Source organism: Stegodyphus dumicola, chromosome 3 (genome assembly GCF_044657685.1).
Source record: "Stegodyphus dumicola isolate Sdum_Otavi_A_Nest chromosome 3, ASM4465768v1".
NCBI classification, from domain to species: Eukaryota; Metazoa; Arthropoda; class Arachnida; order Araneae; family Eresidae; genus Stegodyphus; species Stegodyphus dumicola.
This window is the reverse complement of record NC_140770.1, coordinates 134,840,477-134,855,443: the sequence shown is the minus strand read 5'-3', so window position 1 is coordinate 134,855,443 and position 14,967 is coordinate 134,840,477. Positions and strand designations below refer to the sequence as shown.

At 33.8% G+C, this 14,967-nt stretch overlaps 1 protein-coding gene and 1 long non-coding RNA gene across 2 annotated transcripts in view; one reads left to right on the top strand and one right to left on the bottom strand.

Annotated features, from left to right (window-relative positions):
• Nucleotides 1-14,967, bottom strand: part of LOC146998093 (corticotropin-releasing hormone receptor 1-like) — a 315,521-nt gene that overhangs the window by 154,833 nt on the left and 145,721 nt on the right. The gene's annotated exons all lie outside the window — the stretch shown is intronic.
• LOC118203648 (uncharacterized) overlaps nt 10,099-14,967 on the top strand; it is a 266,369-nt gene continuing 261,500 nt past the window's right edge. The window contains exon 1 of the long non-coding RNA XR_015040019.1: nt 10,099-10,157. This is a non-coding gene — a long non-coding RNA (uncharacterized LOC118203648). The remainder of the gene's footprint in view (nt 10,158-14,967) is intronic.

The window sequence follows — 14,967 nt, the reverse complement described above, 5'->3', positions numbered from 1 at the left end:
TGTCATTTTAAGAGTTATCCATCATTCTGCCTGAAATGACAGGCAAATACCTCTGCCATGGTGATTATCGATCCAGGCATTATTCACAACTCACTGCTATTAGTATGCAACAGATCTTCAGGTTGAAATAATCTTCCTCCCTTAACGATCACACACAGTTATAATCTGTTGTATCGTCCAATAGAATTGGTTTTGTAGATTGTATGAGTAAAGCTTGACACACTGAAACAGAAATATCGAACTCCTAGTGGCCTTGATTTTTTCAATCGAAATGTTTCTGGAAAATCGTAATTATGAAAATTGGCGCATCTCATTGATATATAAAATGACACAGTATATTTCTGTTAATATTTTAATGTTATTTGGCATAATCATATTGATTTAAATCTCATCTAAATTTCCTTTTCGAAGCATGTAAGTATGATTTTACACTAGCATTCATTTTTATTTCCAGTTACAGACACATTTTTTGACATAAGATCTTTATATACGGAATCCCTTTAATGTTGAAGCCAAAGCTTTTTGTGAAAAGTTCATTTTTAATAGGTCTTACTGGAAAATTTAAAGCAGCCTTCAATGATTAAATTACATCTATCAAAATAGCTTTGAAACCAATGAAGATTAGGAATTTAAATTTCAGGAAAAATAGATTATTTCAGGCTCGAATTCAGCTAGCTATCCGAGTTATTGAGGCAGATTAATCCCCTGGAATATATGATACTGACTTGGTACATAAATTCATTTTCGTTTTGCTTCTCAGAATCCTTTCTTGGATACCACTAGAAAAGATGACCATGGCATTTAATAGCCTAAATTATGGCTAATGATTATAATCCTGATAATAATAATAAACGGCTTTTTTCCGGCTAACCAGGTGATTTTTCTAGGCTCTGAAGTATGAAGTGTTAAGTTAAAAAGACGAAGCAGTATTCAGAATGACGTGTATAAATTCAGTGTAGGTGTTACAGAGGCTTCTAAACAAATTTGTGCTGAATATGGATATAGTATAAAAAAACTATACCATAGATAGCTTAGAATACTATAGAAAGCAAACTATGAAACGGCATTCTGAATCAGCTTTACAATAGCTTTTGTGAAACTTTTGACCTGAGCAATACTCCAGTTCCGACGAGGAATTGAACAAACTGATCCACATTAAAACACAAGCGAATATGTATGCTGTTGAAAATTGCACCTGGGTTGCACCTGGGAAAATTGCACCTTTAACAAAAAAAAGCTGAACAAATAATATCTTCATCATTCATATAATCATCATCAACATGCACAATGTTGATGATAATTAGGCATAATTTAGCCAAATGACATACAGCAAACTAGACAAAAGTTATAATTTCAGAAATGCAAATCCACAAGAGATTACTAAATAAAATCAATATTATTGTACCACAAAGTACAGATGAAGATAAACAAATAAGAAAAATTATTTTTATAAAATTGCGACGATAAGTTCACGATATACACCTTCATTTGTTTTCAACTAACATTTTTGAAGTACGTTCACATTCTGGTCAGTTGATAGAAATTCATGATGCATTACATCATGACAATTGAAAAAAGAACTGTCAATACTATTTTGATGTTTCGACTGAATTCTTCTTTTTTGATTTTTCTTCACCCTTTGAGAGTGCTGTAGCTTTCAAAAGTATAGATGCGTGTTTCATCATTGATGACAAAGCACTGTAAGGAAAACTCGTCTTGAGACAACATCTCCAGGGCCACTCGAAATCATAATTGTTTTTAGAAAAGATTACAATTTTAAAGTACAGTTTGGGAAGCGGAGATTCACAAGCTCAAATGAGCTCCCAAAACTGCTTGACGGGATCCATATAACGCAAGAAATTGTTTAAAAATATCATTAAATGTTAAACGACGATCATTGAAAAATAAATCTCTGATCTGATCTGGCGTATGCAAGTAGATGATAAATTAGAGAATAGTTCATCTTTGAAGCATTCTGTGCTTTCTAATAATAGCATACACTACTCCAAAATATTTATTTTTGATAAAGTAGTGTCCTCAAAAACGTTTTACAACATTTCAAACTTTAAAAAAAAAATGGAGACATTAAAGGTAATACATGTTCGCTGCTTAATTACATCCAGAATTTCGGGAAATCCCTAAAGAAAAATCTTTATTAATTAATAACAAATTTCTTTGTCAACAGTAAAAGAAATTAAAATACCATTTGTGACTGGATATCGATGAAAGTCGTAACAGTTTCTGAAAAAACGATTTCATACACATGTGCAGTTTAAAAGAATCATTCGTGATAATTTTTTATCAGAATAATATGTACACATTCGTCTGTACTCAACATGTTCATAATCTCAGAAATCTCAGTATGTAACACCGTTATAGTAACTACTCGTAATCTCAAGCAGTGCATCCAGTCATTATAATTCAATCAAGGACTTGGTTATTTACATTGGTAATCAATTTTAGCACAAATCTTAAAAACTAATCACCAAAAATTCAAAGTGGGAAAATTACCAATTTACCCATCATTTCAAAAATTATATATGTTAATAGGCTAAATTAATATTATATATCTAACTGAATAAATAATTATTGTCAAAATTCATCCTATATGCAAGATTAAATGTGACCTTTAAAAATGTGAATTTTTTTTTTATTTCACATTTTTAAAGGTCACACTCTTAGCTAACAAAAACAACTTTTCTTTTCTTGATTGTATTAGAAGTAGGCATATACTAGTTGTTCTGAGAGACGAAGAACCGGAAATTATTATTTGCCACAGCGGAAGTGAAAGTTTAAAGGGAAAATTAAAAATGCAATTTTCGAGCTTTAATTGTTACTTGTTATGTTTTATGTTACTTGTTAACTAAATACTTTTAAGCATTTCGATTAGTATCTGGCAAAGTATTTTTATTATGTATTTTCTCATTTTCTTTTGACAACGGGAATAGTTTTGCATGTATGTAATTTAATGTTAATCTGAGAACTTTAAATGCTATTTTTGATAACTTTTTTTATGACTTATGTTCACAGTAACCATGACAACTCTAAAATCTCCTTATAAAATCACTTGAAATTTTGCACGCAGGGTTTGATATTATTATGCATAACATACATTAAGAGGTTGTATGCATTATTTCTAAATTTTTGTGTGTTGACTAACATATTTAGCCATACATTACTAGTAAATTAATATTTTCCAGTTATTCTACTTCACTGTATGCTTATGGTTAATATAAAGTCAAAAACATGTTTTTATCATCATTATTTTCTTGTCAGCGGTAGTTGAAGTTTTTGTTAATTTTTATATAATATTTTCAGTCTTTTGCATCAGTTTCACAAACTAATGATTTTTTTTTATCATTTTTCTAGTGATTATATTCAAGGGGGAATGCAATCCAATAAATACTCTCATCAAATTCAGAAATATAAGAAACATTTTGAAAAAACGCCTTTCGAACGAGGTCCGTTACCTAACTTTAAATTATTTTGTTTGTTTTATACAATTTTCGTGAATTTGGTTTACGTTCACAACTCCTGCTGATTTTCTTTTCGATACGAAAACTAAAGTTTAAGAAATAATGGTAATAAATTTTAAGAAATAATAGTGCATTGAAATGATTTACAAATTTTCTCTTATCCTAGGTAATATCTTTCAGAAGCGTTACCCTTTCATTAACGTTGCTACTAAGTATATTTCAAGAAAAAAATGCTTAGGCATTGTTTTATTCTAATAAAGAAAAAATATTTTTTAAAGATTAGCAATCTTTTTAGAGATAAATCCACCGCTTTCTACTAAGCAGGTCCCCATAAAAGAAATGACGATTTTATCATTATAAGCGCGACAGATTCTTGGATCCCACAGTGCTTGAGGCTCTAGACAAAGGGGCTTTATAATGCCGCTGTAAATCATTTTAGACATGAAAAGTATAATAACGCATACCCGTTAGAAGCATGCTAGTAATTTATCTGAAATAAATTCCTGAAAAACGAATCTACGCCATGACAACATTTATCACTTTTGCTTCTTGAAGAAGGATGTATATCATGAAATAGAAAGAGCTTAATTACTGAATATGTATGTAAGTAGAACGAAGCTACATGATGATAAAATTTTTTATTTTTGTTTACTGTATAAGATATTTCTCTCGCCTTCTTAGCGTGCCTTCGTGGTGTAGTGGTCTGTACCGTGGGCGCGTATTCCAGAGGTTCGATTCCCGGCGAAAACGTTGCTCTTTTATCATCCCTCCTGCTATTAAAAGTACCTAATGTCTCTACATTGGCGCTCGAACTAAAAGGGTGGTGGATGATGAATGTACCCACCCAGGATTTTGGGTCTCCTAAAGTCCCAGTCGCCCTTTAAAAAGGGGGAATATATGAGGTATTTCTCCCGCTTTCTTAGCGTGCCTTCGTGGTGTAGTGGTCTGCATGCTGAGTGCGTGTTCCAGAGGTCTGTCGCTCGATTCCCGGCGAAGGCGTTGCTCACTTTTCATCTCTCCTGCTATTAAAAAATACCTAATGTCTCTAAAATTGAAGAAGGAATCAGTCACGAAATTAACAGAATTATATTATTACCTAGATACTACAAAGTTATACGACGATAATAGTTATCATTTTTGCTTCTAGAAAGAGTAAGACTTACGCCACGAAATCAAAAGAACTTTGCTACCACGTTAGTACAGGGAATCTGCACAGCAATAAAATTTCTATTTTCCTCTCTTTAAAGAAGTAGAACTCTTAACAAGAAATCGTAAGAACTTTATTGCCATATAAGTATTGCGAATCTGTATGATTTTAAAATTCTTTATTTTCACTCTTTGAAAGTAATGGGCCTATGATACGGTATCGAAGGATATTTATTGCTGTGGTGTCCGCCGAAAATATCGCGGCAAAAACGTCACGGATGAAAAGTTCGCGGAGAAAACAACGCGAGGCGAAAACATCGTGGTACAAAACATCGTAGGAGAAAATAAAGCAAAGAGGAAACATCGCAGTCCTAAAACATCGTGGTACAAAATATCGTCATCGAAAATAAAGCGGTTCAAAAACTTCGCAATCGTCGTTTTCGCCTTGCATTGTTTTATTTACTTATTTAAGAAGGATCTATGGCACAGAACCAATTTACACAAAGTGTACGTTAACCCGAAGTTTCCGTTTTTGGATTAATTTAGTACTTTAATTTGGAGTTAGTTTCTTCTGTTAAGATTAATAAAATAAAAAATTGAAATTAAATAAAATTTTGAAAACGTGCCTGGTGTAAATCTAGTCTCCAGCCTGTTTGCAGTGGTTTCTTCTGTAATTATGCACTAATTTCAACACTGTGATTTTGTTCGATTCATCTGGAATATGGCTCAGGTAAGTAAGTCCTACCAGTGGCCGAGTGGTTAAGATCGCTGAAAACTGGTAGTTCGACTTGACATGGCTTCTATCATAGGAGAAAGGGCTGGTTGGATGGCTGTTTTTCGTACTTTTCCGCATGTGTGACATGAATCTGATCCAGCGTCCCTCAGAAAGTCCTTCACGAAGGCATCCCTTCTCTCCCGCAGATAGCCATCCTAGCTCTGGCATATTCAAATAAACTAGGCCCAGGTAAAGCGGCAGACATCTTGTATTTTATCCTCTTTTGAATAAGCACTTTTCAATTTGATATTTTGGAAACAGAAAAGTCAAATTTACACAGAGCAGCATTCGCAAATTTTCGCAGTGTTCAAAAAAATTTAATTTTATCGCTTTGCTTCAGTCAAACTAAAAATTAGTTTCGTGTTTGGCATAGAAAATAGTACCTTCATTATACTAATATAACATTAGAACACGACTGAAAACAAATATTAAAAACACTAACAATGAGGCTTACGAATAGGCCTAACGTGAGGGAATTTGCAAAACTATAATTTTCGAAGGTTAAATAGGAATCTTTCTTTAGCTACGGGAGTGAACATAATGACAGATCAACTTATACGTAATCAACAATAACAGAGAATTCGAAACATTTCCAGCTGAACGATAGGAAACAGAACCACTAGCGCCATTTAATATAAAAAATGTGAACGAAAATCAGCTAGGAAATAATTATTTTAAAAGCTGACGGTAAAGTTGGTTAGAATTAGGATAATTAATCAGAACCAAGCGATTTTTACAAATGTGATCGTGAATAAAATAAATGACCTAAAAAATGTTTTATCCTTTTACATCACAGTAAAATTCATTTTAAGATCAATTATGGTTTTGCAACAAAAAATTATTTGACTTAAACAGAAAAAATCAGCTTAATTATCCAAGATTTTCGAACATCGGAATAAACTGCGATAGATTACAAACATCTAAAGATCTACAGAACGTTTCTAAAGATTTAACTGGCAACAGCTTTATTTTCGAGAGAGCTTAAACTATCTTTAATACATTATATCCTTCTTCCTAAGATACCTAAGAAACTGTACCGCTTTAATGGGCATTTAAGTTTTTCATTAGAACAATTTCTTTTCTAGAAATTACGCAGGAGAATAAGTTATTGATTTCTGAGAGCTGAAACTGGAAGAAGGAATAGGTTTATTAAATAATATTTGCTCCTCTAGAGAGTATAATGGTGGAATTGTGTATGTTATATGAAAACAAAAAGCTGTAATTCTCGTTTCAACTCTCACTTTATAGTCAAAGATGATCCAGAATTGGATAACAAATTATTTTTATACGTAGTAAAAAAATATACTTCTGTTTTCTGTGATAAAACGACAAAAGATTGAAAGAGAATTGAAAAAAATTTAAATTCAATAAGAATAAAAAAGGAATGGTTTCTTTTCGTTATAGGTAGAAAGAGAACTAATGATGCTTTGAGGGCTCCTAAATGGAGTATGGTGGAATTTTTTCCTTCTTATTTTGCAAGACTATTTCACTACAGATGACTTCTTTTTTATGGAAATATGGCTGAAATGCCAGATAAAGGAGGATGTGCAATTTAATGGACATTTAAAGAGTCTCATACATTTATTCTAGTTTGAAAGTTACATCCATCAAAAATTCCAAATCGAACCTTTAGCAACAAGAAATATATACTCGAGTGTTCTGCTGCCTGGTATATGCATATCTGTTTAAGTAACTGCCCTAAATGAATAAAAATACTTTAAAACTTTTGAAAAGAAAAATAAAAGCTATTACAGGCCAAACAAACAGCTATAACTAATCCAAGAAGAAAAGAGAAATCAGCCAAAATTCTCCTGTATAATCTAAGATAGTAATTATTGAGCAGAAAGTTGAACAGTAAAAGAATAATAAGAATCTTTATCAAATTGACTGACGGTCACTCATAGATGTTATTTATAAAGCTATTTGAAGTAGAAGAGTACGAATTTCTGAAAATTTCAGAAAAAATTGCCTTTAGTTTGTAGAGTTATTAAAGCTTTTTTTGCAGCGAGAGATGTGAAAAATGTGCAATGCCTTTGCCAGGACTCTACTCTGGACCTCTGGAATACGCGCCGAGTGTGCTACCTTAACACCACGAAGGCGTGCAGAAAGAGAGAAAATACCTTATACACTCTCCCCCCTTTAAATGGCGACTGGAGATTAGGGGACCCTATCGCCGAACCCTGGTGGTGAAGAATCAACATCCACCACCTTTTAGTTCCGGCGCTACTGTAGAGTCATTAGGATTTTTGGATTTAGGAGAAGGGGAAAATGAGCAATGCCCTCGCCGGGATTCGAACCCTGGTATTCTCGAATACGGGTCGAATGTGCTACCGTTACACTACGAAGGCATGCAGGAAGGAGGGAGGAAGTACCTTATAAGATCTTTGAAAGGTTTTAAAAAAAACTTGCAATGTGTTGCTAATAAATTGCTAGATGTGGTCAAAGCTAAATATGAAGATTTATCTTCATATCTCTAGTCCTACATGAACCACTTTTACAATTAAAGCATCTGCGGACTTAGAATTGAAAGGTACGTAATATATTTCTTAAAATAAACACTTACAAGCACAATAAGTTGCAACAAAATCAAAATGAAATAAAATGAGCCAAAAAAATATCATAACATCTTTGCACAAAATGCAGTTAATAAATAATTAATTAAATGAAAAAAAAATGGTATACACAATTCAAAAATAAAACCAAATTATAAACAAATAAATAGAAACACATATCAAATATAGAATAGTGCAGTATGTATACTAAAAATATTTACCAGATATTTTGAAGTTGAGATGATAAAAAAAGTTTAAACACACTTTCCAAACTTAGAATTAAGTATAACAAGTATTACAGGGATTCCAGTTATCCTTAACCAAATTATGCAAACCCTGGATATTTGACAATTATCCGAGGCAAACAATTTTCTCAATCAGCTTTTTTATAATCATTGGCTTGAGACAATTAAAAAGACGTTTAGATATATTTTGTAGATTTATATAAAGTAATTCAGTTCAAAATTTCGGAACAGGAAACAAATAGTGATTCGTACATAACTGAATTTCAATGATACGGATTCCATATATCCGACGTTTCAATTAACGGAATCTCAAATATCCGGCAATCACTTTGTAGAGACATTAGGTATTTTGGAAGCAGGAGAGATGAAAAATGAGCAACACTTTCCAGCTTTTTCGCTCGCCGCACCAGTCACCGTCTCTCTATATCGTGCATTGTCAAGGGAAGCCGAAGTAATGGTCGGCGGGCTGATAGTTCACGCTGCTGCAAACGTCGACGCACCATCCTAGCGAATACTGGGCGTGCTGCAAAATGCCCATTTCCTGACTAATAACCCACTATGTGGTTGTATAGTTTTGCAAGGCTGACCTCACAATATGTCTGTTCTCTCCGAGGTTAGTCAGAGAAGGGCGTTGAGATCCTGCATGCCGTTCAGTATGACCCTCAACAACCCGTTGATTCCATATTCTCATGGCAGTGCGACAGCTAATATTGTAGAGACATTAGTTTATTTTTTGGAAGCAGAAGAGATGGCAAATATTCAACACCTTCGCCAAGAATTGAGCCATGCATCTCTTTAATACGCGCCCAGCATGCAGACCACTACACTGCGAATGCACGCTAAGAAGACGGGAGAAATACCTTATAATTTGAAGCAAAACATATCTTCACTTTTTCTTTCATTCATTTAGAGATAAAAAAAATATTTGACATGTTCCTCGGAACTAAAACATGGTAGATCAGTTTACAAATTTACTTACTGTTTATTGATTGGTGTAAACAAAGTTCAAGTAACTCGATTCTAGATATGCAACAATTTTCAGGATTTACTGAATTAATATTATTCTCGGTTTCGTTTCGTGTTTAAGATTTTTTGTTCATGTATATAATATTACAAGCTAATGCATTACAAAAGCATCTATTTAAAGGCTATTTTTTAAATGAATCTACATGAATCAGTACGACCTGGTCTGTAACGTTCGGAATATGTAATCTAAAATACAAAAATATAAATACAAAAACAGTTATCTATCATATATAGGCATTTTGTGCATTTTTGATTGCATTAATCATTCATTTTGTCTGATGCAAATGAAACTAATTTCGTTACTTATTCTAGCGTAGTAAAATTTAAAACAAGTTTATGCTTTCAGTTTCAGGATCTGCGCAAATATAAATAAATATGCATAAATCAGCGATTCTCAACGCAAGAGAAAAGTAGATGGTACGCAAAGAAAAAATATTTTCCATTATTTAATTTAAAAATTAAATATCTTAGCATTCTGTTTATGTTTTTTCTCAAACACTCGTAAATTTATGCGAGCTGGAGTTTGTTCAATGTCAATAGCTGCTCATAGACTTTAGCAAAATAATCCATTTTTATTTTCACAAAATGGATTAACAATATTTACAGACATAACAAAAATTTGTCATAAATGGTGTTTTTAAAAGAAGTAATATAAATAGACGTTGTTGTTGCGCCTGCGCGCGCATTTCATTACTAGCGTCGGCGCATGCGCCTTGAGCTCTTGGAGTTTGTGACGTGAGATTGTGAGCTAAGAGCGTGTGAGAGAATTCGTGGCTTCGAGTGGCCATGAACGATGTAAATTAATGAGAATAAAAGTGAGATATAATACAGTCCATTGTTCCTGAGTTTATTAAATTATAGTGTAACGCCTGTGCGAAACATCGTGGTCCGTCATGGGCCAGAGATCTATGGATTATGAGTTATTTACAAGTAACAAGTAAGTCAGAAGTTTCGATTTAAGAATAAAGTGCCATTTTGTTATTTTGAGATATTGTGTAAGAGTTTTGAGAAAATTTATATACTGTGTTACTGTGTTTAAGTAATTGAGAAGAATTACTTATTATCTTGTGTTATTTCATTAAGAGTATAATGTTGATAAAAGGTGCACTTAAAGAGGATTTAAAGCTATTGGCTTTAGAACTGAATATAGAATTAAGTGAAAAGATAACTGTTACAGATTTAAATTTAGCGATTAAAAGTAGTGAAGCTTTTAAATCCGATCCAAATTCGGTAATAGAGTTGGGTAATTCCATAGTAGAGCATTGTAAATCTGAAGAAGCTAAAGTATTACAGTTAAAACAAATTAAATTAGAGAGATGTAAAACAGAACTGGAAATTGCTCGATTGCGAGCTGAAACCAAAAGTGTTAATAACGATCAAAACGAAACTAAAGGAGAAAGTTCCGATTCCTTAGATTCTCTTATTAAAAGTATAAGAACACTAACATTGAAGGTTCCGAGTAAACCTGAAAATTGGAGTTATTTTTTCTCGTGTTTAGAAAGAGCTTTCGCGAAAAAAAAATGTGCCTGAGAAATCTAAAGCGGAAATATTGTTAAACTTGTTAGGGAAACGGGCTTCGAACATTATCGTGTATATTAGAGATGAGGAGGTAAGTGACCACGAAAAAGTAAAAGCTACTGTTCTAAAAGAATTCGAACCTACACCACAAATTGTTTTAGAAAATTTTAAAAAGGCTCAACGCCTAAATGAGACCCATGTGCAGTTCGTGTCGCGATTAACCACAAATTTCAAATATTACTTAAAATTGAGGAAAGTGTCTGATATTGAAACTCTGAAGCAGTTAGTAATATCAGACAAATTGTTTGAGATATTAGATCGAGAAACGTCAGCCCATATTTCTGTACGGCAAGCTGAAAGTTGGTTTCCGCCTCAACAAATGGCAAAGGGAGCAGATTTATTTTTCACATCTCGCGGAAAGTCCCTTGCCGCAAGTGTGGACAGTTTTCAAAAATCTCGCAACAATTACAAAACGTCGAAAAATGTTTCAAAGGTATTCCTTGCCGATGTAAAAGGTTTAAAGTGTGTTCTTTGTGAGGAGAATCATTTTTGGCAAAGTGCCCAAATTTCTTGAAACAACTGGTGAATGATCGGGTTGAAATCATCAAAAGTCGTAAATTATGCTTTTATTGTCTAGCCTTAAGTCATTCTGTCAAAAACTGCAAATCAAAGTTTTCGTGTTCCGTTTGTGGGAAAAGACACTCCGTGACACTGCATTTTCCAGTAGAAAATAAATCATCGAAAGAGAAGTAAAAAAATGAAAACGAAACAGCGAGTAATTCCAGTGTACTTTCCCCCCTAGCGCCAGACCTTCTGCCTAACAGCGGTAATACTCTGCTTACAGCGACTAGTGTAAACAGATCCAAAAAAAAAAGGGTTCTTCTGAGCACGGCTATGTGCTTTATTAGTGATGGTATGGGTAAGCTATATCCTCAAAACATTACTTGATGGCGGCAGTACTTCATCGTTTAGAAGCAGAGACTGTGCGAATAAATTCAACTTTGATTCTGAGAAGGTAAACATTGCGATTTCCAGATAAAATGATTCCTTGTTTACAACTCGGAAAAGAGTTTCGGCATGCATTAGCAATAAAGATAAAAGTTACATGAGACATTTAGACTTAGTAGTAGTACCAAAAATCACGCAAGATTTGATTCCTTCAAGGAAAATTGATATTAAAATGCAGGATTTTTGTAACATAAAATTAGCTGAGGAGAATTTTAATGTTCCAGAACGTATAGAGATGCTTTTAGGAGCTGAGGCTTTCTTTGAGATATTAAAATCTGAACAAATTCGATATGAAAACTTGAGTCTTATTTTACAAAACAGCATGTTCGGGTTTATAGTGTCGGGAAGCGTTACATCAGAAGAACAGAGCCACGTACATTGTGATTTAATGAAAACATCTAATGACTTAGAACAAACAATGAGAAAATTTTGGGAAATAGAGAATGTTGAAATAGCCATTCCAAAAAATAAAGAAACAGCAATATGTGAAGAACATTATCTGCAAACTCATAAGCGGAATAAAGAAGGAAGTTACATTGTTAACAATGCGACTAAAGGAAGATCCTATTTGCTTAGGAAATTCAAAAGATTTTGCCTTTGAGAGGATAAATTCCCTATGGAAAAGATTAGTTAAAGACCCTGAATATTTGAGTGTGTATCAGGATTTTTTAAAGGAGTATGAAGAGCTTGGGCATATGACTGAGGTTGAAGAAAAAAATGAGCCTAGGGTAGTGTACTATATGCCACATCATGGGATACAAAAAACAACAACTAAATTGAGAACAGTGTTTAATGCATCATGTTTAACATCAAATGGAATTTCGCTAAATTCTTTACAACGTAATGGAGGGGTTATTCAAGATGATCTCTTTTCAATCATGCTTAAGATTTAGAAAGAGATTAGAGAGAAAGGTAGATTTAGAAAGTACCCATTCGCATTTACGGCGGATATTAGAAGAATGTATAGAATGATTAAAATTAACCCTGAACAGAGATGCTTGCACCGAATCCTGTGGAAAAAAGAAAATGATGCACCTGTGAAAATCTACGAGCTTAATACTGTGACTTACGGTACAGTTAATGCGCCATACTTAGCTATGAGAACTCTTAAACAATTGTCGATTGATGAAGGTTCAAAATTTCAATTAGCTGCGCCAGTCTTACTTAAAAATTTTTATATGGATGATGTGCTTAGTGGACGGAATCTTTGAGTACAGCTAAGGAGCTTAAATCTCAGTTAACTGCAATACTGAAGAGTGTCGGAATGACACTGCTCAAGTGGTGCAGTAATCATGCTGAATTTGCGGAAGAAGATCACGCCTATTCCTTTCCTAATGAAGCAGAATCTACAACACTTGGAGTGTCTTGGAGGTCTAGAAGAGACTGTTTCTGTTTTAGAGTGAAAGTCGATAATGACATAGTTGTTACCAAACGACAAATATTGTCCACAATTGCAAGATTGTTTGACCCGATTGGTTTACTAGGGCCAATCATAAGTAAAGCCAAAATATCCCTGCAACGGTTGTGGTTGTTAACTTTTTCCCGTGGGCTATAGGGTCCAATTTTGAATGTATTTTGGCAATTTAGTCACTTATTTTAACTGAAAGGAACAGAAAAACAAATCGACAGGCTATTGCACTTCCTAATCCATATTAAGGAGTAAATTTTAAATCTCCATAGTTTACTGAAATTTCTTGAGACACATTTAAAGTAGTGAATGTGCGGGACATATATGTCCCAACCCCCTGGAAAAGGTTAAAGCTGAATTGGGATGAATCACTACCAAAAAAGGAAGCTGATGAATGGAAGAAGTTCTTTACTGAATTGGAAGTTTTAAGTAAAATAGAAATTGAAAGGTTTATTCTTATTGCAGAAATAGACTATGTGGAACTTCATCAATTTGCAGATGCCTCTGAGGTAGCTTACGGAGCAACCATATATTGCAAGTGCCGTTCGAGAGATAGAGAAGTGAAGACAAGACTAGTGACGAGTAAATCCAGAGTCTCGCCTATTAAACGAGTTACTATTCCGAGACTGGAGCTTTGTGCGGCAGTCCTACTTGCAAGGTTGATGGTTAGAGTAATATCTGCATTAGAGATTCCTGTGAACAAAGTTTATTGTGGAGTGACTCCATAATCGTGCTTTCATGGATACAAAAGGATCCTTACCAGTTGAAGACATTTGTTGCAAATCGAGTGGCAACAATTCAAGAGTTGACTAACGGTCACCAATGGCGTCATGTGTCATCAAAGGAGAATCCGAGTGATCTTATATCCCGAGGTTTGGATCACAGTAAACTTCTACAAAATGATATGTGGTGTAAAGGCCCTCTGTTTCTGAGATACGACGACTATCCAAATAGAGAGATTCCGGTGGAAGTCATTGTGAAAAACTTTCCAGACGAACTTAAAATCCTTAGTGACTCTAATATAATTCTTAATGTGAAATCTAACCCTTTCATTGAGGATTTCTTAAATTTATGTAACAATTATACTAAAATTATTCATGTTTTAAGTTTTATTTTTAGGTTTGTAAACAACTGCAGGGGGAAGGACAAGGTTTCAGGTCCTCTTCAGAGCTCAGAATTAAAATTAACTGAACTTAAACTGATTAAGCTAATTTAAGATAGTGAATTTGTAAGGATCTTAAATTTTACTAACGTTTATTTTATTTTAAATCTTTACTATCACTTCTTATTTTCTACTTCCGGCCAGAATTATAAGCGTTAACGTATTTACGCAAAATTTGTCTGGCGAACGCCAAGTATTTAAGTTGTGGCTTTTTGCCAAGCGAGAGAGAGGAAGCAGTTAGTCGAAGCAGGCCGCTCACCTTAGAAGTTTTACTCAGTTGCTGGTTGGCTTCCAGGCCAGAGGTTTAATCCTCTTGATAACTTTAAACGTATTGTAGTGTTAGCAGTTCTCTGTACTACATACGGCTTCCTGTTCATATAAGGCCAATCTTCCACGTTTATTATTTCAAAGTTAAGTAGTTTTATTTTTATATTTTTACGTTTAGACCACAAGTAGTGGGTCTTTGTATTCCGAAGTACGGAAGTTATTGTAAATAGAGAAAAATAAAGGGTTTTGTATACCCTTCTTGTGTATCCTGTCTACTTCCCACAGTTATTGAACATAGCTTTAGTAAGCTCTCTGTTCCGAGTCAGGTCCTTGCATATTCCCGAAGAAAGTAAGACGGAACATAGAACCTGATAAATTTAAAAA